The sequence below is a fragment of the Pelodiscus sinensis genome, chromosome 6, assembly GCF_049634645.1.
Source record: "Pelodiscus sinensis isolate JC-2024 chromosome 6, ASM4963464v1, whole genome shotgun sequence".
Classification (NCBI taxonomy): domain Eukaryota; kingdom Metazoa; phylum Chordata; order Testudines; family Trionychidae; genus Pelodiscus; species Pelodiscus sinensis.
In genome coordinates, this window is record NC_134716.1 from 103,586,370 (window position 1) to 103,613,499 (window position 27,130).

The window sequence follows — 27,130 nt, forward strand, 5'->3', positions numbered from 1 at the left end:
TGCTGGTACATCAGCCTGTCTTGTCTTACTAGGTCTCCCAAAAGCTTCATATCCGTGTTATATGGTGTCCTATATCCTACACTATGTCCAGATAGACCTAAAAGCCAAAAATGTGGGGGGAAAGGATCTCGTTGGACTCACAGTTGTGGAAGTGAAGGAAGAACTGCCCATAACCAACCTCTTTGTTCTGTCTGAAAAGAAAAATGGACCCATTGTGTTTTGTTCTGACCTTTCTTTGGGGACAGAAAAGGAATATTTCAATACAATTTATAGTATTATTTCGTGATACAACCAAGAACCCAGGTTCCACCTTTGATTCCATGCTGACTAATTTTGTGATCCTTGAATAAACTTCAGTTTCCCATCCATGAAGCAGGACAATAATAGTTACTGCCTGCCCTGGTAAAGCACTTTGAGAGCTAGAAGGTGATTTGTGTGGCAAGAATATTATTTAGAAGCAAGCCAGATTACTGATTGTGAAATCCCTTCATAGTCTCTCTAGGTTATTACACTATATTCCTCCAAGGCAACTGAGGCTAATGAAACTGACTTTGCTCACTTCCATTTTTAGTACTCACAAGTTCCTTTACTTAGAATTATGTATCTTAGGACAGCTTAATGGCCCTTGTTTCTAGCTATGCATGTCCTCTGATTGACCATAAGTATGGGAAATAGTTGTGCAAAAGGTGCTGCAGTACGCCCAAGTTTTGGGCCTGGAATCTCCACAGCTGCCTCTAAATAGAGGTCCCAGCCACCAGACCCTGACCAGTTGCCCCCTGGATTCATGGCCAATACTGCTGGTTCCCAGGTCCCAGCTGCCAGCCCCTCACCCAGGGTTCCAGACACCTGTCCCACTGCCACTTGGGACTGGCCAATGGCCCCAGGCTGGCCCCACTGCTGCCCGACTTTCAGGCAGCTGACCCCAGGGTCCCAGCTCCATGTCTGGGGTTCAACAGCTGTCCTAAGTTGTCATCTCTACCTAGGGTGGTGAGGGGCATCTACAGTGCTAATAGATGACACATTACCCCATCCTAAAAACTGTTCCAGTGCCATTGGACTAAAAATGTTCAGGATTAGTGGTAACTACCTGATACTTAAGATATTGACTTATTTTATGTGCAGCCACTTCCTTTTTTGTGAAAGAGCATCAAATATTGGTTAGATCCATTCATTTAATTTAGGCTGATGATGGAGAGGTAGGTGGCATAGCTGTGGCACAGTGGAGATTGGGTGTTTGAAAAATAAACCACCCCATCAATAATAAAGATCCACAACCATACTCTAGACATGTAGGCTCTGCCTGGCCAGATTCCAATTTCATACCAGTATAAATCTCTGGATTTCACTGAGGTTGCTCCACACTTATGCTAGCCAAGTGTGTTCAGAACCAGCTCAAGGAAATATTCTTGCAATAGTTCTCCTGGGAGTAGCATGCTAAACATAACACAGCCCTGGGAGCAGCAAGCAGCAGCATTGGCTAACTGCTCTGAATCAAACTTGCTTGAGCTCCAGGGCACTGAGCCTGCATAGCTGCTCACTACTGCCCAGCTGCTACACCGCTATTTTTAGTGCTGGCTCGAAAAGAGTTAAATAAAGTCTGTCTGCTCAGGATGGGAGTTACACCCCTAGTGTAGATATAGCTTAGTGCTCCACTGCCCACATTCCTTCTCCTGGATATAATCCACTCTCCACATCAAGGGAATCATTTGAGAAAGATGGACAATTATATCAATATATCTGTCAATATATAAAGCATTCTCAATGGCTGGTAGGGAAATCCAGGCCCACCCACTATTCCAGGTCTCAGCCCAGGGACCCTGCAATATATTTCCAAGGGTTGCTCAGTCCCCAGTCTTGCTGCTCTCTTCCCAGCCTGCTTCCTACTCACCTCCCCACAACCATTTTTCCCTCCGCACTTCTTTCTTCAGGGTACACTTTAGCTTGGAGGGAAAGCTCTGAGGGCTCTACTCTTTTCCCAGTTCCCCTCCTTCCTTCACTAATGCATAGATGGTGGGTGCAGACTCTGTAAATGCAGCCAGTTTTACTAGCCCAACCATTGTCTCCTCAGCTGAGCGCTATCTTCCAATTAGGAAGCAGCCTAACCCCCTCATGTATGGCCTATCTCATTATTAATTAGTCTTTTCTCAGTTTTGTTGGCCTTTTTTTTTTGTACTGGTGGGGGCAGTGAACACCCTTTCACAAGGTCCTCTACACTAACCTGGCAATTTCAGTGCTACCCCTAATTCTACATCCACCCCCTTTCTGATTCAGTTTCAATCGGCTAACACAGAGAGTGAGTTTCCTGACAGTTCTCCCTCATTCTTAGCTTGGAAATTTGCACTTCTAGTCCTGGACACAGGGAGTTGCAGGATCTAGGTTTAGGTAGATAGAAAGCTGATATGGATACATATGTTACTATGTATGGAGCCCTGACTTTACATTTCCTCATTTACATAAAGTTCCAAGTATGTCCATAAATTATGTAGGCAGACAAATGTGTATGTTTGGACACTATACTGAGATTGATAAAACTTTTTGGCTTGAGTCTATATGAATATATAAGCAAATTAGCTGTAGATTCTTGAACAAAGACTCCAGTTTTATGTTCAACTACAAGAGTCTTAAGCACAAAAAGTTTCTGCTCGGGTTTTTGTGGAACTAATTCTTGTCAGACTAACAGTGTTTCACCTGCTCCCTACCCCAACTATCCCCAATCAAAAAGCTCATGTTTCAAGAAGTGCCACTCAATAAGATGTCTTGATACATCTGTGTGTATTTGATCAATATTCTAAGAAACAAGGCATGTTGAATTTGACTATGATCTTACTATAGTATAGTCTTTTTATAAAGAGTAGCATCTGCCAAGTAATACCAGTTGCAGAGTAAGTGAGGCAGGGCCATGAACATAAGAATAACTATACTGGGTCAGACAAAAGGTTCATCTAGCCCAGTATCCTGTCTGCCAACAGTGGCCAATACCAGATGCCCCAGAGTGAGCAAACACAACAGGTAATCATCAAGTGATCACACTCCTGTCACCCATTTCCAGCCTCTAACAAACAGAGGCTAGGAACATCATTCCTACCCATGCTGGCTAATAGCCATTGATGGACCTATCCTCCATGAATTTATTTATTTAGTTAGTTAGTTAGTTAGTTCTTTTTTGAACCCTGGTAAAGTCCTGGTCTTTACAACATTCTCTGGCAAATTTAGTGTGTTTTCTATTCAGGAAGTTCAAGTGAGGCCAATTAAATCCTTGTTTTAAAATTAATTAAATAGTATAAATATACCCAGTCAATACAAGTCTGAGAAATACAATAGATGCAGTAAGCCTGATAGCTCCCATTCAAGAATGCCCTAGGATGTCAGAGATTACCTGATAGCAGGACCATTCATTCAAGTCCCCCATGTCTTCAGGTTCCCTAGCAGCCCACAAACAACTCTAGAGTAACATGGGAAATCCAGAAGTTTAGCCTTATAAAGGGCTACAATTTTGCAATCATTAAAGATTTGTATCTCCTACTTTGATATTCTCTTTTTAAATTATACTGTATCACTCAAGTTAAAAACTTAATGGAAAGTAGAATTTCTGAGCATACTAGTCTACTTTCCAGCTATCTATTTACAGGAGATACTCAGTTTCCCACTTCTAGGATTTCTGCTGTTCTCTGGCTAATTATTTCCTCAAGATTCCATGCATTATTGACAAAGGTAATCACAGAAAACAGTACAATATTGAAAATAGGTTAAGAGAGATCTCTACTATTGCAGAACATGTATGAATGCAGAATAGATGGTAAAGTCATGCAAGTAAACAGAGTTTAGGAACATCAATCTGGTTGATATAAAATAGCTACAACAAAGGAGTAGTAATAATAGCAGTAAAACCGTGTGATCTTTTTAATAACTCTAAAGCAGGGGTGTCCAAACTTTTTTCAAAGAGGGCCAGACTTGATGAAGTGAACATGCGTGAGGGCCGACCATTTTGCCTGACATTCTTTGAACCATTACAATTAAATGCAAATTAACTATTTTATGCAAAGTTTATTGCAAACGGCATACTTTTCATTTCGTCACATGGATGACAAATCTAAACAGATGTTAAATCACTCTGCCTTTCATATCTGAAGGCCAGATGAAAAAAAATCCAGGAAGCTGAAATATATGTCAGGAACATTGTAAAGTACATTACATATTATTGGTAATAAAAGTTGTCTGTCAACTTTTAAGTTCAAAAAATATGAACAAGAACATAACACCAAGTATACATGTTGTGTCCAAATATATTTATAACTGATTTAGACCAACTGACATTAACTGAGATTTTACAATGTATTCATCTCAATACATATGGATTCGTTGGGGGCCATAAAAGATAGATATTGCCAAATTACCTGGGGGGCCGTATTAAACCGGAACACGGGCCACAATTGGCCCGCGGGCCCGACTTTGGACATGCCTGCTCTAAAGAGAGGATTTCGGCATGGAAAGAATGCTTGGGCTTAGTATAATTAAGGAGCTACGGTAAACATACCCTTTCCTCAAAAAAGTTTCTAGCTTTTATACTTTTATGAAATAAATATTTAAAATATTAATTTTATTTTAATATTCTTCGATGATTTTCAATTCAGTGGATAGGCTCTCTATTTAGAATGTGCATTTACAAAGTGGTTAATTAAGAGTGGGGAAAATGTGATGCTAACCTAAATGGATATATGAAAAATGAACAAGTATGGTGTAAAGCCTTTTATGCTCTGCACTGATATTGAATTGTAATCCCTACTACATATGGCTAATGACTGTTCTATTTCAGCTGCCATCCATTATCAAACATGAAAGCCCCTAAGAAATATACTGAAGGAATTTTCTATACACCCTTAACATACATTGAAGAAACCTTCAGAGTGCCTATAAATTTAGAAACAATACATTAGAAAGTAAAGTATCCTATTTTATGGATTGCTTTTAATTAAAAGTTCCTTTCTATTTAAAGCACAGATACTATAATCTGTTTACAAGAAGTGTAACCTTTCATTGGTCCTGTAGCCTCCAGTAAAATGGCAACCATAGTTAGCAGGATGGCAAGGTATGTGTCGCGATAGGCATTTCTTCATTTACATGTCTTTGGAACAAGATCTGAAGACTTACTTCTGTTTCAGGAGTTACAATTCCCAGCTTGACAAGGCTGCTGAAAATAAACCCTCTGTTCATGAGGAGCAGCAGATAATTTGGCTAGCTCTTAAACAATTAATTTGCAAGGTCTTGTTCAGAGGGGCAGCTCCTTTTCTTCTTAGAGGAGACCAAACATCTCCAAGTGCAATGCTCTATGCTAGGAAGTTACTGCTTTTGAGATAATACAGAGAGAAAAATATTAAAAAGTCAAGTAAGAGAAGCCAACTTTGTATGTTGAATAGGATTTTTGCCTGGGAGCTTAATTAAACTCGTCAGATGCATTACTAATTTTCTCCTTCTTGCATGAATAGTCTTGTTTAAAATGACAGAAAAATGCTTTGGCACTGTCTTGTGCTTCCTTAATCTTTGCTGTTTAATGCCTATGATTTTTCTTTCAACATGACTGTTCTTCAGTATGAACAAATATGGTTGTTTGATACAAATCTCACATATACTGGTGTAAAATCAGTATATCGCCAGTGGCCTGTCAATACCTCACATGGAATCACACACTCATGTGTTTTACTGAGTTCAGAGGGAAGTAGGCAGAGGGCCAACTCCATCGAAGAGGTGCTGCCATGCCCACTGGCTATAAAAAGAGGCTGCCCTGCTTCACTAATGATGGCAAGTCAGTTAACAAAAAGAGGAAGAAGTATGGGGGCACATAAAGACAAGGAGAAAGTGCACTTCTCTTGTATTCTCACCAAAGGAACCAGGACACATGGAGAGCTTGGGAACTTGACTACATATTTCAGTCAAATGAGAGGACTGTGTTTGTCACCAAAGACTGAGTTAAGTTTGCCAAGATCACTGCTGTATACAGTGTTGTACCTAGGTCAGTTCCAGCACATTAGAGAGGCAAGGAGGATGAGGTAATGTATTAAATGGAAGATATTACCTAACCTACCTTGTCTCTATTTCACTACTGTCAACCCCAAGCATTGCAAAATCATGTATTAGGCCTCCAAAGAATTGACTTAGGCTGAAAGGGCATACATTTTTTTAAAAACGTGTAATAGATTTTGCATTCTTTTGCCTGCCTGCTAATTTCTAAGCTAGTAGAATGCACTTAGGTCACATTTACAGGCTTTTCTCCATAACCATGAGGACAAGGAACATTTATTTTTAAAATTAAAATTGGGGATTCTTACTTGACCATGTTCCTCTAAGGCAGTGATTCTCGAAGTGGTCTGTAGATCAACTCTGAGAAAGCTGCTACCAGGCTGCTTCAGTTGGTTTACTTACTGGTTCTGCAGGCACGGAGCCTTGCAGCTCTCATTGTCTCCAGTTCACTGTTTGAAGCCCAAGGTAGTCACAGGAAGCTGCGTGACCTGGGCCACTGCTTCCCACAGCTCCCCTTGGCTGCAAATGGAAAACCTCAGCCAATGGGACCCGCATGGCTCTGTGACTGCGGAGCTGGTAAATAAACAAACTGGAGCAGTCTGGTAGCAATTTCTCAGAGTGGATCTGTGGACCACTTTGAGAAACATTGCTCTAGTGGTTGGATATTTAAAGAAACAAAACAAGTATCTCTAGGCTTAGAATAATGCAAAACTTTTCATCAGTATATAAGAAAACCAAAACTAGGTCAGACGAAAGGTCCATCTAGTGCCATATCATGTCATTTGACAGTGGCCAATACCAGGTATGAACCAGAGGGAATGAACAAATTAAGCAGTCATCAAGTGATCAGTCCCAGTCTTTTAATCTCTCCTCATATGGAAGCTGTTCCACACCCCTAACCATTTTTATTGCCATTCTCTGTACATATTCCAACTCCAATAAATCTTTTCTGAAGCAGAATGATAAGATCTACATACAGTATTGAAGAGGTGTGCATAGTATTGATCTATATAGAGGCATTATGATATTTTCTGCCTTATTATTTATCTCTTTCCTAATAGTTCCTACCATTAGCTTTTTTGACTGCTATTGCACATTTTTAGAAAAATATGCACAATGACTCTAACTTCTCTTTCATCAGTAGTAACAACTAGTTTAAACCCTATTGTTTCTTGTGTGTAGTCAGAATTGTGTTTTATAATGTACATTGCTTTTCACTTATTACTACTGATTTCAATGCTCTTTACAAAGGCAGTCAATATCATTATCTTATACAGACAGGGAAACTGAAGCACAAGTTTTCAATGCTGCTATTTTTATTTCATTTTGTTTTCTACTGGATAAAGCAGGACCACTTATTTTTCATGAGACTTATCCCTTTTGAACCTTCTCTCTCAGTTGGCAATAGCAGAAACTCCTGCAGAATGGCATGTAACCTTAAGGGAATATATTTTCCTCCACTGTGTGTTTTTCCATTTGGTAAATATGTGATGCTATTCTCCAGAGCACACTAAAATAAGTATAATTCTACAGCTGTTAGAGTTACTCCTAATTTTCAGTCCAAAGCTTTAAGGCCAAGTCTAATAACAAGATAAGAATTCCAATTAATATGCTATTTCTTTTCAGTTAGGCATTTTTAATAGTCTAGCATCCAGATGGTAACCCATTCTTGCTTGCTTCAGCTACTGTTAGAGAAAAGAAGAAAGTGGCAAAAAGCTAAAAAAATTAGTTACTGAATGAACCATTTAGTAAGAGACTAGACAATTATAAGAATGTCAGTTTCTGGTTTAAAATAAATTGCTTTATTAGCTGGCAGAGCAAGGGGCTGGAAAAATGGAAACAGTTTCATTCGCAATTTCATTTGCAGCCTATTTTCCTGTTTAATTACTAAGTTGTCATGTAAAATAAAATTGTGAAATTTTATTCCAGTGGTCCTATTCCAAGGAAAACCTTAAGAACCTCTGCCACTGAACATTTACTACACTTCTCATTAGAGAAACACGGTGGGTGAGATTATAATTATATTGGACCCAATTCTGTTGATGAGAGAGACAAGCTTTTGAGCTACCCAGAGCTCTTAGTGTTTTGGGGTACTGTTCCACAGTATAGTTGTTCACTTTCTAGTTTTGCCACTGGTTTTGTAGTATAGTCCAAAAGCACACAAAATCCAAAATAAATGAACTCCTTCTCCAGAAGGTTACCAACTTTCATCAATAAGCCTGAGTTAAGCCTTTCAAACACACCCATTTCACCAGGCTGCCTTAGGCAGGCAAAGACATGGAGCTCCTTTGCTTTACAGTCTCTTCTATTGATCAGTGACAGAGGGAGACTGCTTTCCTCTGGCAAACCTGAACCTCCCCCCACCCTTTGTATGTAATTATGTGCTCTAATAAAGCCAGTGTACACAATGTCTGATTGACAGTCTGAGCAAGTTCTCCAGAGTGGCCTCTTTGCTAGGAATTAACTCCAGCCATTGCTACACAAATTAACTTGGGGTGACCTCCAAAATATCACAGGAATAGAGGGAGAAAGAGGCCTAATTATGTCCTTCCATAAAATAGTGAGATTCCTACTGAAGTCTGGTTTGCATATCTAAGGAGAGAACTGGATCCTGGATTATGTGATAAAGATCAATGGATTCATGGAAAGTTCATGGAAATAACAAAGGCTACTTTCAGAAGTAGAATCTGAAATGAAAGGGGAGCCAGATGGTTGTTTGAAGATCAGGGAAGCTGATGCAGTAAGCATGGTTTCTGACTGTATTGTTAAAAAGAATATGTGAATACAAATATACTTGAATATTTCATCAGAGTTTTGGAGTCAGCAAGGTAGATTGGTGTTTGGCTCATTATGAGAAGAATCTCTTTGGATTTCACCTTCCCATTTTTAAAGTTTGAAAATGGATTGCACAAATGGAAATCCAAGACTCACCAGGATTCAGATGAATAGTGATAGGAAGTCACTACTTCTTTAACATGCTTTAGAAAAATGTTACACTGTAACTACATGAATATAGAAAGCTCATTGTCCATTAAGAAAGCAAATAAAGATACTATATAGTAAATAGCTTGTATATTATGCATAGTTCTTTCAGATTTTCTGCTATTCACTTTCATTTTAGCAGTGACTGAATTATTCAAAAGCTTCAGGGGGTAGCTGAGTTAGTCTGTACAGGATAAACGTAAAAACAACAAATAGTCGGGTAGCACTTTAAAGACTAACAAAACATGTAGATGGTATCATGATAAGCTCATTACTAAAGCTCATTACACCATCTACACGTTTTGTTAGTCTTTAAAGTGCTACCAGACTTTTTTTTTTTTTTTTGAATTATTCAAATCTTAGTTTCTGGAAAGCAGAAGACTATGTTAAGGCTTTTATGTTAAGGGTGGGCAATACAGTAAATACAGTAAATCCTCTTATGGAAACAATCTTTAACTAAAAATCTTAGATATATTTTACAGTGGTATTAGGGCACCACTTATTTGTAGATCTAAGCCTGAAACAGAAAAGCTTGAATCTGAACACCTCTGGGTTTTTGATGTGGCATGCAAATTTACAGCCTAGAATCCAAGTTTCACCCACATGCCTTCTTTTCCAGAAGCACAGCCATACATGTGTGTATGTGTGTGCATCAGAGAGACAGACAATTCAGACTTATCCAAAATGAGCAGAGAGCAATCTGTAACAGCCCACTCTTTTCTAGGAGTGACTGATTGGCTTCTATTGACCTTGCCTAATGCATAAGCAGAGCCAAAAGTATTTATCAGAGTAGAAGAGGAAGGATGGTCCAGTGGTTATAGCATGAGATCTAGGTTCAATTCTCTGCTCTGCCTCAGACTTCCTCTGTGATCTTTGGCAAATAAGGTATTTTGGCCCGATCCACAAAGAGACTCAGAGATAGTCTATATTAGAATATTAGACTGACCTAGCTACACAGCTCAGGGATGTGAAAAGTCCTCACCCCTGAACAATATAGTTAAACCCATTCAAGACCCCATGTAGACAGTGCTAAGTCAAAATAAGAATTCTTCCATTGACCTAGCTACGGCTTCTCAAGGAGATGGATTTGCTACACTGTTGAGCAACTTATGGCCCAAGTTCTATGTGGGTGTTCCATGAGATATTTTGTTTGCTATTTCCCACATGCAGAGTTGCCAGATTCTTCTGGTTTCTGTTTACGTAGTTTTTTCCTGTTACTGAAGTGACATGCATGTAAAGCAACAGCATGAAAAGTGGGATGCATGCTGATTGCACACAACATTGACTGTGAGAGCTGTGTGTTCCCTATGCATCCAATCAAAATGTTGCCATGGTTCAATCAGCACATTCCATAAATTCTAGGTTTGCACACATAGATAGCAAAACTACACTACCAGGAAGAACGTCTCGCTTACAACAATCTTGTGGCACACTGAGATGAAGGACGGCCACTCATACAGCCCTTCCACTAGTCTAGGTTGCCAATTGCTGATTGACTACAATAATGGGAGAACCCCTCCTGTCTACACTGACATGCTACACAGAATAGCTATCGTGTTGCAGCTGCATCCTTCTAGCATTTATGTGTAAATATAACCTTATAGGCATTGAAACAGGGGGTGTCATGGTGCCTAGGAAGTCACAAGAACTTCTTTACAATCCATGAACCCTGAGTTAAGTACCTACAATGTCTATATACATTGCACAGGGCAAGAAAGGCAAGGAATGCCATCCACAGAAGCCAGTATGCTAACTGGGGACATGCCTAAGTTAGACAATAGGAGATACTGCCTAGAGGGGTTTATCATAAGCCCCTCCCCTCTCACACAGCTAGGAGGCCCAAGTCCAGGCTGCTTATCTCTTTTTATCAATCCATGAACCAGGAACTGCCTCCTGGAGTCAAGCAGCTTAAGCAACTAAGTAGTTTTCTAGGGAAATGGGTTAAACACCTGCCTCACTCCACACTGCCAGACCATTTCAGCCACAAAGCCTCAGAGGTCAGTTCATGCCCCTAACCTGCATTATTTTATGGCTTTTACCAGTGACTGGAAAAAATGTCCCCCTCCTTTTGACTACTCACTTCCTTTCCTACTGCCTGATTTTCCCCTAAATCATCTGTTCTGGTTTTCTAAAAAAATCAAGGGGCAACAGCTCCAAGTTCTCACTCTTGAGGGATGCTGTCACATTATAGTTCATTACCCCTCCTGCTTACCAGTGTCTAAGCTGAGGAGGGAGTTAGCGGGTTGGCTTTTGCTGCAGGTTTGTGAGTGAAGGATGTAAAAAGAGCATTTTAATCTAAAAATGGCCAAGGTTTCTTCAATCCACGTGAAAGCACATTGGTCAGTTTTACCCAGCTTGAATTATGACCTTGTATTTTAGGAACTATTTGTGGAAAAAGGAAAATGAAGAGGAGGTGAAAATGGAATTTCCCTTTTTAATGAGTCATAACATTAATTATAGAAACTGCTTTTTGGGCATTAGTATGCCACAGTTCTAAAATAAAAGGAGGGTTATTATACCAATCTGCTATTACTGTCAACTTTAAGCTGTCCAGAAGTCTAAACTTAATCAGATTTTAACAGAAGTGATATGTTTTGCGTCACTAAATATTTCCTCTTTTACTTGCAAGCTAGCGGGAAGGCTGGGAGGAAACTAAACATGGCAATAGGACTGCTCAGCAAGAGAGTGTCTAAAATATAAAGTGCTGCTAACGGAGATACTAACCAACATGGCCGCAGCCAAAGGCTGACTGACAGCCTTTTTTATAGCCCGGTATCTATTTGGTCACCCTATCTGCACTGAAAGTATAAGAAATTAGGACACTGTTTTGGAGGAAGGGCATAATTGTGTGTATAAGTTCCTACAATTGGGATGGTCTCAATAGTATATTATTGAGTTATATAATGAAGATGGAGAGACAGGAAAGCAGAAGTTAACCCTTTGTGTACTAGGGATCAGGTAATGTCCTGAAATGTACACATCACATTTTATTTTAAAATAATACACATTGTGTTGATTTTGGGTTGGTGCTATAATTTAAGATATTTATTTTCAAATAATTGTTTATATGATGAGTTTGACTTCTTGGTAGCTGATTGCTTCTATAACAGTAGTGCCATCCCAAGCATTAAACAATGAGTCATTCCCTTCCCTCCCTCTCCAAAAAAAATCATGAGATGACCTTCAAATTTATGAGATTTAAAAATCACATATTTTGCGTTTTTTCTATTTGCCTTCTGGTTTTTGAGCTCTGAATTGGATAGTATATATACTTTGGCTTTCAGAACACACAAGCCAACAGTGTCAGACAGGGCAACTCAACACATGGCCCACAGATTGTTTGTTTTGCAGCCTGCAGTGCAGTTTGTGTTTACACGGAGCTTTGAACATGGCCTCCACTGGGAACAAGCTCCACAATGGCGAGGCCTCTCCTAGATGGGGTGAGAATTGAAAGATGCAAGCAGATGGGCTGGCTGGAACAGTGGGGTACAGGGTTTCAGTGTTTCTAGCCCCCAGGGAGAAGGTGTTGGGAGTGCCAGGGCATTGTGGGAAGTGCTGGTTGCTTAGCCTTGTGGATAAAGCCTGAGAGGTGCTGACTGGCTCACACTGGCCACATTTGGGTCCAGCGCTGCAGCTTAAGGCTTAATCTTTGTATTCATGCCCATCAGTGTGAAAGAAGCTATTTGCATGTATATGCAATCACACTTAAGTTGCGGCCCTCGGCATGTGCTGGGCATATCATTGTGGCCCCCAGGGCTTCCAAAGTAGAGTAGCCCTGGTGTAAGAGATATTCCAAGCTGTTTAACCTGGATCCCTTTGGTGAAAATAGCCACTTGGCTTGAGGAAATGTTTTGAGACAAACAGGGAAGGAAAGGCACACATGAGAGCTGGAGGGAGCCAATTGAAATAATAAAGCCATGGCTTAATAGCAAAAAAATTTGAAAACAGATCCCTGATGGGCAGCTACTAAAGTGTATCAGCACAATCTCTCCCCACTCATCCTGAATAGTAAACCTTCTCACAAACCACAGTGCAGAATAATTCAAATCAAGCCAAAACTTTGCTCACTCCTCAGAGACAGCAAAGTTCCCAATGAGCAGCTCACTGTTGAGAAACTGACAATAACCATGAACATCCTGAAAATGTGGGAAGGCAGTAGGACTCTACAGTGTATCTGCTGAACTATTACTACTCTTTGGCTATGTCTACACTGCAGACTTTTTGCAGAAGAATGGCCATTCTCGCCCAAAAACTTGTGGAGCATCTACACTGCATGAGTGTTCTTGCTCAAGTAAATTTACAGTAAAGCATCAGAAGAGAGGGCTTCTTGCACAAGAGTTATTCCTGTCCCCATGAGGAATAAGCCCTCTTGCTCAAGAAGGCAGTGTGGACAGGCACACTATGCTAAAATGGCCATCAGAGTTTTCTTGCACAAGAGAGCATCCATACGGCCAAAAGAACATGGCAGTGTGGACACGCTCTTGCGCAAGACCTTTTGAGCAAGAACTCTTGCGCAAAACAGTTCTTGCACAAGAAGCCTGCAGTGTAGACATAGCCTTCGGGATGAGAGCACAGAAGTGGCTGCTTGATTGCTGTAATTATTGCATGGAGACAGTATAGTTATGCAGGCTGTGAAAAAAAGCCAAAGTGGTTGCAGTATTCAAATCACAAACTCTGTAAAGAATTACCGCCAAATATTCTTATGTTGTTCCACTTATAAGATATAGGAACAGATTGCAATCCATAGAATAGCACCAGTAAAGGAAGGACAGCTAATTGATGACCTGGTTTTCCACCTAGGATATTTATACTGTGGCCGAGTTGCAAACCTAACTCAATACACTGATGATGACTTTGAAACCTGCAAAATTACGGGTTTGTTGATCTGTCCACTGCTTGTAACACTGTGAACCATCATCTATTTATCCCAAAACTAACAACAATTTTGAGAAATACCAAGATGCTCCACATCTCCTGCCTGCACAAAAATCATTTCGTTGTTGACATAGGTGATCAGAAAAGTCAATGGAAGGAATTGCCCCAAAGTTCCATGCTATCTCCTTTGATGCTCAATGTCTACTTCAGACAAGACAGGATTCTCTGACAGACTTAGATATGATTATGCAGATAATCTTTTCATTGCCTCCTAACCAAAAAGATTTGAAGATGCTGACTGCATTTTAATTGGAATCCTGAGCGTACTTGGAAAATACTATTGCACAGGGTTTCTGAGAACCCATCCTAGAAAGATAAAAATGCACACCCTCCACCAGAAACACCATCAGGACGAGCAAAATTCCAGGTATCATGGGATGATACAATACTTGAGCACGATGAACTTCTGCTATGCCTCGGGGTCACATTAGATTGTGTACTGATGTTGAAAGAATACATCAGATGCTGAAAAAGGAAAATGGACCCCAGGAATTGTTTTCTCTAGAAACTTGCCAACAAAGAAGGGAAAGCTAATTCCAAAACACGTCTAGCAAGCAATCTCTTGCTCAGTGTCATTCATTTACACAGTACTGTGCCCCATCATGGTCACATGTCAGCCATGCACACAGCATTGTTACTGACAAATTATCAACTTTGCAACCAACTCTCACACTGTCACTATATTGTCTCAGGGGTATTACAAAACCACCGATCAGGAGGGATGCCTTCAGTAAAAAGAAACCAACAGATCCATAATCCAAAACATCCACTATACAGACACATTCCATTACCCGAGAGGATGACTCCAGAAGGAGCTCTCATTCTGAAAATTTCTCACCCCAGTGTAATGCAAGAGCCTAGGAAAACAGTTGAACACTGCCTGATGCAGTGCCCCAAGTCAGTATCCTGTACTCCAAAGCTTCATCTTCACTGCAAGTTCTTCTGGCAGAAAATATGCTAAAGAGGGACTCATTAGCATAAATTGCAATCTCATTATCATATTTTCTGCCATTTCTTTTTGTGCAAAAACCCATCCACACTGCTTCTTTTTGCGCAAAAAAACCCTTGTGCAAAAAGAAATGGCAGAAAATATGCTAATGAGACAACCACTTATGCTAACGAGACTCTCATTAGTATATTTTCTTCCAGAAGAACTCCCAGTGAAAATGAAGCCCAAAGGAACTACTTGAGATAAGTGACAATACCATCTCTTGATGGTATTTCCTGCCATGAGGGCAGGGGACTGGACTCTAGTTCTAGTGTTCTATGATTCTATGACTATGGTTTTGCAAAGATAAATTATGATCATGATAGTTAATGTCTCTGTACCTCAGTTTCCCTAGTGGTAATATGGGGTTGACAATGTTTTGCCCAACTTTGTATAGTAATTTGAGATCCTCCAATGAGAATTTTATAAATACAGAACATTTAAGTGCCAATAGTGTGGTTGGAACATCCATGACATATAAGGAGATATGCACTCTTCTACAATGGGTTCACAATCTAGTTCAGAAAAAAAGATAAGTCAGTTGAGATAAATGAAGGGAACGGTAAATTGGTATATGTTGGATGTAGTGTAATAATCTCACCGAAGACATCTATTTTGAGGACAGATGTAAAGGCTGACTGAAATACTAGAAGGAAAGTACAACAAATACTTTATGATTCTGAAAAAAACCTTGTATATATGGCAGGACCAGCACCATCTAGAGTCTAGACCACCCCAGATGTCTATCTAACCTGCTCTTAAATATCTCCAAGGACAGAGATTCTACTACCTCCCTAGGCAACTTATTCCAGTATTTAACCACTCTGACAGTTACAGAATTTTTCCTAATGTCCAACCTAAACTTCCCTTGCTGCAGTTTAAGCTCATTGCTTCTTGTCCTATCCTCAGAGGCCAAGGAGAACAATTTTTCTCCCTCCTCCTTGTGACATACTTTTAGATACCTGAAAACGATTATCATGTTCCCTCTCTGTCTTCTCGTTTCAAAACTAAACAAGCCCAATTCTTTCAGCCTTTCCTCACCGTTCATGTTTTCTAGTCCTCTCATCATTTTTGTTGCTCTTCTCTCGACCTTCTCCAATTTCTCCATATCTTTCTTGAAATGTGGTGCCCAGAACTGGACACAATACTCCAATTGTGGGCTAATGAGCACAGAGTAGAGCAGAAGAATGACTTCTCCTGTCTTGCTCACAACACTCCTGTTAATGCATCCCAGAATCATGTTTGCTTTGTTTGCAACAGTATCACACTGTTGACTTATTTAGCTTGAGGTCCACTATGACCCCTAGATCCCATTCTATAGTTTCCTGGATTGTTCTTCTTCCCTTTTTTAAAGATCGGCATTACATTTGGCTTTTTCCAATCATCCGGGATCTCTCCTGATCTCCCCGAGTTTTCAAAGATAATGACCAAATTCTCTGCAATGACATTTGCCAACTTCCTCAGTACCCTTGGATGCATTAAATCCAGAACCATAGATTTGTGTATGTCTAGCTTTTCTAAATAGTTCCTAGCCTGTTCCTTCTCCACCGAGGACTGCCCACCTTCTTCCCATACTGCGTTGTCTAGTGCAGTAGTCTGGGAGCTGATCTTGTCTGTGAAGACAGAGACAAATAAAGCATTGAGTACTTCAGCTTTTCCCACATTATCTGTCACTAGGTTACCTCCCTCATCCAGTAAGGGCCCCACACCCTCTCTGATCACCCTCTTATTGCTAACATGCCTGTAGAAACCTTTCTTTTATCCTTCACATCCTTTGCTAGCTGCAATTCCAATTGCACTTTCACCTTGCTGATAACTCCCTTGCATTCTCAAGCAATATATTTATACTCCTCCCTAGTAATCTATTAAAGTTTCCACTTCTTGTAAGCTTCCTTTTTGTGTTTAAAATCACCAAGGATGTCGCCAATCTAGTCGCCTACCATATTTGCTTTTCTGCATGTCTCGGACTGAGGGGTTAGCTACCAGAAATTGCAGCTTGTTTTTTTCTTTTCTTTTTTGAAGCTCTTTTGGAGCAAAAGAGCTTGGGGTACCCCATGGAATGATTTCAAGTGTTCACCCCCTGGTTTTTAGGGATAAAAAGCACTTAATAGTGGCAGCGATTCACCCAAATCTGTGGATTATGATTCTGGGGGAAAGTTTTTGTAACCAGTGCCTGTAGAGGCATGATTTTGAAGCTCTCTTGCAGGGCCTCATCTTCTGCATTCAGAGTGCCAGAATGGGGAATAGCCGTGACACCTTTGAAGACCATTTCTATTTATTAATAAGGGATCAGATAATCAGGCCTTCCTTTCCATATGTGTGTGAGGTAATGGTCAGCTATCTTTTAGGGGGGAAGGAAATGGGAGGTGAGAGAATCAATCAGACTTCCAGTGGCCTTTGTGGTTATCCCTTGCCTATCTCAATAAAGGTACCAGGTGCCAAGGAGAGATCTGAAGACTCTAAAAAGACTTTCATACAAAATTGCCAGAATTTCCATGCCCTGCCCTGATAGAATATTACAAGATCAGCCCTTTTGGGATAATCTGGCACTTCTACGTGTGACCTAGGCTGGGTTTGAAAGTGAAACAGAGCCTAACCTTTAAAAATAGTCCATCTCATGTTCAGTTCTAGAAGTAGGCAAAAGTTAATGGGGATTTCTTATTTTCAGTAGTTCACCATATCCCGGCTAGCTGTTTTCTTGCCAGTGTTACTTGTAAATCCAGAAAACTGTAAACATCTGAACAGCATCAATTATTAGCAACTAACCCACCTGGTGGAGTAGCACTGCTAAGCTAAAAAACAATTTGGTTGCTTGTCTCAAACTAAATGGTTAAATTCCACCCTTTCTATAAAAGAGGAACTTCCCATTAATTTCAATTAGATTTGCATTCATTTACTTCAGGACTGAATTTGGTCTAGAATCAGACATCATCTGGGTAGGTTTAGCCGTTAATTAACTGAATCTCTGGTTGATTACCCCTGCTTAATTTATTCCTTTCATATGTGTTTGTAGATTTTTCTCTCCACTCCTTCCCCCCCCCCCCACAACATGTAAACCAGAATGTCTGAACAATTCGTCCATGCAATTACTGCCTGAATTGCTGCCGAACACCAGAGCTCTACAACAGAATAAAACTTGTCAAAATATATCATTCAGTCTCCCGGGGTTAACTTTATTAAATAGAATGGATAGGAGAGAATTGTAAGATATCCCAATATATGAATAGTTTTCATACAGGCTTAATATTTCGCAAAAAGAAAACAAATCTTGTGCAATGAAAACACATACTTTCACTGACAGCACTGTAAATCCAAAGTAAATCCACTGATTTCCCTCAGAAACACCAATACAAAGTTATCAGATGTTTTTTTAAAACATTCAGAGATTTATAGCAACAAAGTTATTTACTGGAAAAGTCAGTGATGGAACCAAAATCTTTGCCAAATAGTCCCCCAGTTATACTGCAGAGCTCAACTAGTCCAAGGCATCCAACTATTGGACACAAATATTACCTACAATTTCCAATCATGTTTGCTGTCTTTCTTCCCCCTTAGTACTTCAATCTGTTATGAAAGAATCACCAATAGACAGCACTCCAGACAGTGGGGAGCAAATTGAGCAATTACCATTCAAAAGGGCCAGGGGCTCTGGGATACTGCTACTGCAGCAGTGGTGGTGGCCAGGACCCCGGGCCCTTTAAATTGCTATTCTGGGTGGGGGAGGCATGACATTTTCTGGGGGTGCTAAGGGCCTATCACCCTTCTGTCTGAGACCTTGCCCCTTACGGGAGCTTGGAATAGGGCAACTCTGCCAGCCCCCATGACAATAGAGTCACTTGTTTAAGAGTATTTTTCTTTATTTGCACTCTATTTCACATTTTCAGGTAGACAAAAAATGACGCCAACACACCATTAAATCAATCTCTTTAAATGTTTACTTCCTTTTTTAGCTACTTTACATGGGCCGTTTACACTCTGCAGATAGTGAGCTGCTGTCAGGTTTTATCACTCTTCAAACATTTCTAGACACAACCTAAGTCATTGTGTGACTTGAAATTCCAAATTCCAGGGTCACACAATTTATTCTACATCTGCAAATGATCTAGACTTTTCATCAGGTTTATAATTAACTAATCCCAGCATACTGTAGATCATAAAAAAATGTCATAAACATATAACAACACTGCAACAAGTATTGGTTTTAATCAAATAACCAAATTGCTTTTCAACAGATTCTATTGCATCCAGTAATATATATATAAACTCCATTCAGTAACCCAGGGGACTTGTTTAATTTCACTTTATTGTCGCTATACATTTCAACACAGTTCTGAAAACATTGCAGCAGAAAAGAATTCCAAGGAAATGCCATACAGTGAACGTTATGGAATCTCCAGGACACTCAGTCTGAATACATTTCTCTGCTGATGGGTACAACTTAACCACAGCTGTATTTATTTAAAGCTTTTAAATCCTTGGTGATGAACTTCAGAAATATCTTTTTTATATCACTGTGATATCCGTGTTCCTGAGCCAAATTCTGCCATAAATGCTGTCTGATACAGTAAATGTACTCTTTGTTTAGATATTCAAACAGGTTGCCAGCTACACAGAACTTTATTTATTTTTATATCAGTTCCTTGTGATCAGGAACACTTTGTTCATTTGCTTTTTCTTGGATTCATTCCAGAGTTATGTAAATGCTAGGCTTTCACTCTTCTTATCAATAAGTCTATTTATCCTGTCAAGTTGAGTGCTGTGTGTGTATTCTAATGCTAGCAACTCAGAGCCTTGTTTCTCATCTTAAAGCAAGAAATAAAAACCATGGGCAAACATAGACTATTTTCTGGTTTGTTGCAAATATTGCTCATTTATTTTATAGGAAGATTCTTTGAAAAGTAAGGTAAGAGAATTTTAGTGTTCCATTTAGTATATGGAGTGGTTATATATATATATATATATATATATATATATATATATATATATATTCTTTATTTATAATGAGATAATTCATATTCTTGTGTGTAGTGGCCAGTGTTGATCACCTTATCTGAGACTATATATGCAGATTGTCAGCTGGTGTAAATCAGCAATATGTACAAAACACAGAGTTAAGCAACCAAAGTGATGACTAGGAAGGAGAGAGTTTCAGAGGGGTTATTACCCCCTGACCATATGGAGAGTGACTACACTGGAGTGCTACTGCTATGCATCTGCAGTGCTTCCAATGAAGACACAGTCTCCATGTCAGGACTGAGGGCCTGTAGGAAGACTCAGGATCAGCAAACCAGCTGCAGCTGAAACTCACAATTGGCCAAATCACTTGATTGACAAACTCAAAACTCCGGTCATCTGAAGAAGTGGGCTGTGCCCACGAAAGCTCATACCACCATCTACATGTTTTGTTAGTCTATAAAGTGCTACCAGACCATTTGTTGTTTTTTAAGTTTATTTTGAACAGCGCTGTCAGGTTTGTTCTTATGCTCAAGAGAAGCAATTCATCAGTGATTATTCAACATATACCTGTATCTGGCTTTCTCCCAGCCTTGCTCCAGTCCTGTCTTCACCTTGTCCCAGCCCTGATCCTGGTTCTAGCTTTGACCTTTGGTTTCTGACTCCAGCTCTGTCTCCTGCTACTCCAACCAGAAGGCCTAAATGTTGCTACCCCACCTACTTGGCCTGACTGCCCTCATCTCATTCCATGACTGCAAGCAGATCCCAATGTAATGTAGATCCCAATGTAATGTAGATAATTAACAGGAGATATGGTTGAAGTACTTAAATTAGCTAAGGATTATTATAAAATTAAATTTGTTCTATTGCGGATGTTAAATCAAAATGAGAGGATACAACAGTAAAGGTAAAGATAAAAGCAGCACAACATTCTTCAACGCTGTGTGTGGTGCTAGCCAGCTATCCTTTCAAGAGATCTGGAGGAACTATTTCACTGATGCAAAAGATTATTTCTGCTTCATGAGTTAGTTATGGGATTAATTATGTGAGTGGCTTTTTGCCTGTTTTAGAGTCTTGAGCCAGACAACAGATGAAAAACAAAATTTAAAAAAATAATGGGTGGCAGAAGTATAACCAACCACTCCAGATACAAAGGCCATAACTTGCTTGTGGTCCTACATGCCTTTATAATATGATTCTGTACACAAGTGGCCACTGTCAGCAGACAGGATACTGGGCTGGATGGAACTTTGGTCTGATCCAGTATGACCATTCTTATATCCCTTTTTAATTACAGTTAAATAGGTTTTGCACATCCATGTAACACAAAATCTATCAATCAGTGCTAATGAACTATGCTCAAACTGTGAATGAAGGAGTAATAATCTCTGGATTAGAAGAATGCTTATTGCACCTATATATGGAGGGAGTCATAGACTTCCTCTCTCTGATCCAGGAGGCACAATTCATATCAGCTTCAAAATATATTTTTCTTTGACAAAAATTGAGGATTTTTCCAGCATAAGAGCAAGGAGAGGAGGAAAACCCTTTCTTCTTTTTTACTGAGTAATGTGCAAGAAGCAGACTCTCTGTAATATCTTGAGGGTCCCTCATGATTGCATCAAGCAGGAAAAATAACTAAACTAGCAACTGATTTCCAGTTTTTTATTGTTTGCATGGATTTTTGAGCTCAGGTAAAGGTTGATTAAGTTAGACTGGGTGCTCTACATAAGAGCTGCAATGTCCTTTTTTTTTTTTTGTACGTTCTTCTGCTAATGCTGAATATCCCTTAACTATCCACTGAGGCATGGCAATCAGAGGGAAGCTGAACAAAGGAATAGTCCTAGTTTATTTAATTATTCTTACTGGATATCAGCAAAAGCAGGATAATCAGAATTGACCTCAGAGTTCTTGTATGAGCCTGAGAATGTGCTTTGCCCCATTTATCTCAAAACCCCCTAATTTCATGAACATGTGAAAATGGATAGGCCCAGGCCAATATGACAGAAGCCTCACACATGAGTCAGCCACAATCAGAGAGGAAAATAGGCCTGCCCTGGATAAAGATCTGGCTAGAAATATAAAAACTGACAAATTTCCAAGGGAACAGGGCTTTTTAAAAAAAAAAAATTATTGGAAAATGAGGATTCAAAGAAATCAGAACAGACTGTGGGAACATGTCAGTTCCATTGAAACTTTCAACAGCAACCTGGCAGACAGGGAGCTGCTTGGTTAACTGATCTCCTGGGCTCTCAGGTCTACCCAACTTCCTACTGCATAGCTGGCAGGTTCAGTGGGATCCCAGGTTCACCTGGCTAACCACTTCCTCAGCTGTTGGGACTTCATGGCCTCTTGTTTCTGAGCTGATATTTTATATTTACATACAAATGATGGCATGAACTGTTTCATATTAAAAAGCTACTGAGAAGATCTTTTTCTAGTGTAAAAACAATGATCTCCTCTCACACATGCAGGTTTATACAGATGTAGTTCCATTCAAAGTATTTGAAGGCTTCAATATCTGAGATATAGGTGAGAGGATTATTCTAGGAAAGGGTGGGTGAGATTCTGTGGCCTGCACTGTGCAGTGGGTCAGACTAGATGATCATAATGGTCCGTTCTGACCTTAAAGTCTATGAGTCTATGAGACTATAGTAGGGCTTCTCAGAGATTTCACTGACCATTTGGTGTAAATGGAGGGAGAAACTTAACTGCTTTCTGCTTGTTTGAAATAAAGCTTTATGAATACAATATAAAAGAATATTTTTAAGAAGCATTACCATATTTTTTTTAATACTCACTAATTCTAATGGTCTTCATTGAAAGACAGTGTAGTAGTCTCACACATGGTTGAGGACAGGTCTCAGGTGCAGCGAATGCAAAGGAAATTTGTTAATGGTCACAGGAAGGTTATGTTCTCCTGACTGCTACTAGCTACCTAATTGACCCACATTATACTTCCTCTTGTCACCATGCCTCTAGCATCTCTCTACCTCCTAGCTTGGACTAAAGAGTCAAATTACTGCCTAGAACTCAGTCCCCGTGTTTGAAAGAAGCCAAATGAGAAGCGGACAAAATAACTTTTATTACCAGCTTCCAGGATGCTCCTCTGTCAGTTGCTAAGAAAAAACATGTTGGTATAGTGCAGTATTTCTCAACTGGTGGGTGGCACCTTATACTTCTAAAGGAATCTTCATCCTGAAAAGGCTGAGAAATATTAGTCTAGTGGAGGTCACAGGGTACCTGCTCAACACAGGTGGTGCCTCCTTCTGTCTGCACTGGGGAATAGTTCTCTTCCATGTTTAAGATCTCCACCTGCAATCTCTCAACCCACTGTTCTTTTGCTCATTCCACAATCCCTCTCGCTACGGCAGCTGTGGCTTCCTCTGTGGGACTTAGCCCTCCTGCCAGGTCACCAAGGCTATTTCTACAAAGGGATAAAAAGCCATTGGCTGGCCCATATCACATGACTTGGGATCAGGTTCTGGGAAACAGGCTACATCTACACTGCAGGCTTCTTGCGCAAGAACTGTTTTACACAAGAGTTCTTGCGGAAAAGGTCTTGTGCAAGAGCGCATCCACGCTGCCATGTGCTTTTGCGCAAGAGAGTCCATGGCAGTGTGGACATTCTCTTGTGCAAGAAAGCTCTGATAGCCATTTTAGGCATAGGGGTTTCTTGCGCAAGAAACCCGTTGCCGGTCCATGCTGTCTTCTTGCGCAAGAGCTCTTATTCCTTGTGGGGAGAGGAATAACTCTTGCACAAGAAGCCCTCTTTTCTGATGCTTTACTGTAAATTTACTTGCTCAAGAACGCATGTGCAGTGAAGATGCTTCACAAGTTTTTGTGCAAGAATGGCTGTTCTTGCACAAAAAGCCTGCAGTGTAGACATAGTCTTATTGTGTAGATGCTCAGGCTTGGCTGGGACCTGAATTTTGGGAGATTACAAACATGGAGGGTCCCAGAGCTCCGATATGACCCCAAACCTGAGCTTCTGCACTGCAAATTTTTAGCCCCACAGTCCAAGCCCCCAAGTCATCTGACTCAGGCCAGCCTCAGCTATGTAGCAAGTCTTTTACTACTCCAGGTTCCAGCCTACAAACTCTACAACTCACAATATCTGCTCAATCCCCAGTTATGACACTTTCTCACTGCTTCAGATTCATTTTACACAAGCTTTCTTCTTCTCCCTTATCTCTTCTGCCAGGGTATTAGTTTTGCCCCCAAGCTCCCTCACAGAGGTGTTATCTGCACTGTGGCGTTTGCCACAAGAGCCTATGCAAATGAAGCACAGATTAGCATATTACCATGCTTCATTTGCATAATTTATACAAGGAGAAACTCTGTTTTCTGCTTTCCTAGCTTCCGGTCTGTGGGTTTTCCTAGTCCTGGCCTATAGGAAAGGTTGATCTGGTGTCCTATGTGGGTATGTCTACACTGCAGTTTTTCTGGAAAAATGGCTGTTTTTCCAGAAAAACTTCACTTATGTCCACACTGCAATTATGTTCTTTTGACAAGGTCAAAAGAACACAGGAGTTTTTCCAACAGAGGTAAACCTCTTTTTACGAGGAAGGATCCTTTTTCCGAAAGAGATCTTTTGGAAAAAGGCATGTGTGGATGGAGAAGAGGAGCTTTTGTCAAAAGAAGAGGCCTCCGGGAAAAAGCACAGATGCCCTGGTGGCCACTCTGTCCACAGCAATCAGGACTTAAATGTGAGATACTGTTCAATGAATGTGGACACTGTGGGTATGTCTACACTACAGCACTAATTTGAACTAACTTAATTCGAATTAGTTAATTCGAACTAAGCTAATTCGAACTAGTGCATCTAGACCTAAAAACTAGTTCGAATTAGCATTTTGCTAATTCGAACTAGCATGTGCACATTGAGTGGACCCTGAACCGAGGTTAAGGATAGCTGGAAGCAGTGCCGGCAGGGCATCATGTTAGGACTTAGAGCGTGGAGCTGCTGAGGGCTGTGCTTAAAGGGACCCAACCCCCACCCCGGACAGACAGTTCTCAGGGGTTCCCCGCTCGTTTGTCTACCTCGATGAGGGACAGCAAAGCAGTCCTGTCTTGGAGTGCCCTGAATGCCCACACTCGGCACATCACAGGACTCGGCCATCAGCCTGGCTGCACTTGCTGCAGGCTGCCATCTGGGAGAGGGTCAATCGGGGGGCTGCAGGAGAGCTTCCAACCCGAGGAGCCCGCAGAGTCACCCCAGTCCTCCCCATTGGGGGCTTGTACCCCATTCCTCCCTCACCTCCTTCCACTTACTCCTCCCTAGCCCCCCTTCCTGATGTACAAAATAAAGGACACGTGTGATCAAAAATAGAAACTCTCTTTATTTAACAATACTCGGGGTGGGGGTGGGGTTAACCTCTGGGGAGACTGGGAAAAGGAGGTGGAAGAGGGAAAGAGAGAGGGTGGGAGAGGGGAGGGCAACTAAAATGATCAGGGGTTTGGAACAGGTCCCATATGAAGAAAGGCTAAAGAGACTGGGACTTTTCAGCTTAGAAAAGAGGAGACTGAGGGGGGAATATGATAGAGGTCTATAAAAGCATGAGTGGTGTGGAGAGGGTGCATAAAGAAAAGTTCTTCATTAGTTCCCATAATAGAAGGACTAGAGGACACCAAATGAAATGAATGGGTAGCAGGTTTCAAACTAATAACAGAAAGTTGTTCTTCACAAAGCAAATAGTCAACCTGTGGAACTCCTTGCTGCAGGAGGCTGTGAAGGCTAGAACTAGAACAGAGTTTAAAGAGAAGTGAGATAAAGTCATGGAGGTTTGGTCCATGGAGTGGTATTAGCCAGGGGGTAGAAATGGTGTCCCTGGTCTCTGTTTGTGGAAGGCTGGAGATGGATGGCATGAGACAAATGGCTTGGTCATTGTCTTCGGTCCATCCCCTCCAGGGTCCCTAGTGTTGGCCGCTGTTGGCCGCTGTACTGGGCTGGATGGACCTTTGGTCTGACCCAGTACAGCCATTGTAAGCTCAGGGCTCAGGGTCGGGGGTCTCAGTGGACCACCTTGATTTTCATGCACACCTGCTCCTGGGTGGCCATGCTGTGAGCTATCCTGCCCTAGATGGCCACTTTCCTGTGCCTAGTGCGGAGGTTGTGGATGAGGTCCATGATGTCTGCACTAGACCAGGCGAGCGCCCGCCTCTTGCGGACCTGGGTAGGCTCCCGGGAGCTGCCAGCCTAGTCCCGGGAAGAGGCGGAGGGCTGGGTGGAAGCGGGTGGCTGGCTCGAGCCATGCCAGGTGCAGGGTCTGCTGGCTGGGTGTGGCAGGCTTGCACCTGGCACGGGTACCGTAGCCAGCCCGTGCCCCTTTAAGGGCTCCGGGGCCGGGAGGGGGGCAGAAGAGTTTCCCTGGTGGTGCCCAGAGTGGCCTCTAGGGAAAGCTAGGGAGGGCTAGCCTCCCACTAGTTCGAATTAAGTGGCTACACACCCCTTAATTTGAACTACTTAATTCGAACTAGGCGTTAATCCTCGTGGAATGAGGTTTACCTAGTTCGAACTAAGCGCTCCGCTAGTTGGAATTAAATTCAAACTAGAGGTTTGCTAGTGTAGCGCCTATCAAAGTCAATTCGAACTAACGTCTGTTAGTTCGAATTAACTTTGTAGTGTAGACATTCCCTATCTTTGGAAAAAGCACATCACTTTTTTGTTGTGCTTTTGCTGTGTAGACGCTCTCTTTCAAAAGAAGTTTTTCCGGAAGATCTCTTCCAGAAAAGCTTCTTCCTAAAGAAGCCTGCAGTCTAGACATAGCCGGTTACAAGGAGCTGCCCTTATAGTGCACAGCTAAATTTGTATTTCAGACATAGACACTTAGTTTGCAGGTTAGAGTGGTATCCATCATCATCTTTCTGCAATAACATCTCACTCTTGCTTCTGGCAGGAATAATATCTGAGAAGAGGAAAGGACAGGGAAATATCTCGCACATACTCAGTGGGTCAAATTCCTCACTCTGCTGTTTTCAGTCAAGTAAAAAAGGGATTAATTTGGCCCTCTTTCTCTTCATCTCCTGAAAACCTCAGTTTAGTATAATGTGGATGATAATAAGAGCTACTAGCTGCTACATGACAAACAAAAAGCCAAAGGTGGATTCTTTGAACATCTCATTAGATACTTTTTAATGTAAATAAGCAATTACTTTACAGAAACAGAGAGAAACTTCTTTCAAAAGTGCTTATTACTTTTTCTTAGGTTGGCAGGATTAACTAAATTAGACAAATAAAATGCATCAAATTGTTTA

General features: G+C 40.9%; 1 long non-coding RNA gene across 1 annotated transcript in view; it reads right to left on the reverse strand.

Annotated features, from left to right (window-relative positions):
- LOC142829962 (uncharacterized) overlaps positions 1–27,130 on the reverse strand; it is a 190,309-nt gene that overhangs the window by 55,903 nt on the left and 107,276 nt on the right. The gene's annotated exons all lie outside the window — the stretch shown is intronic.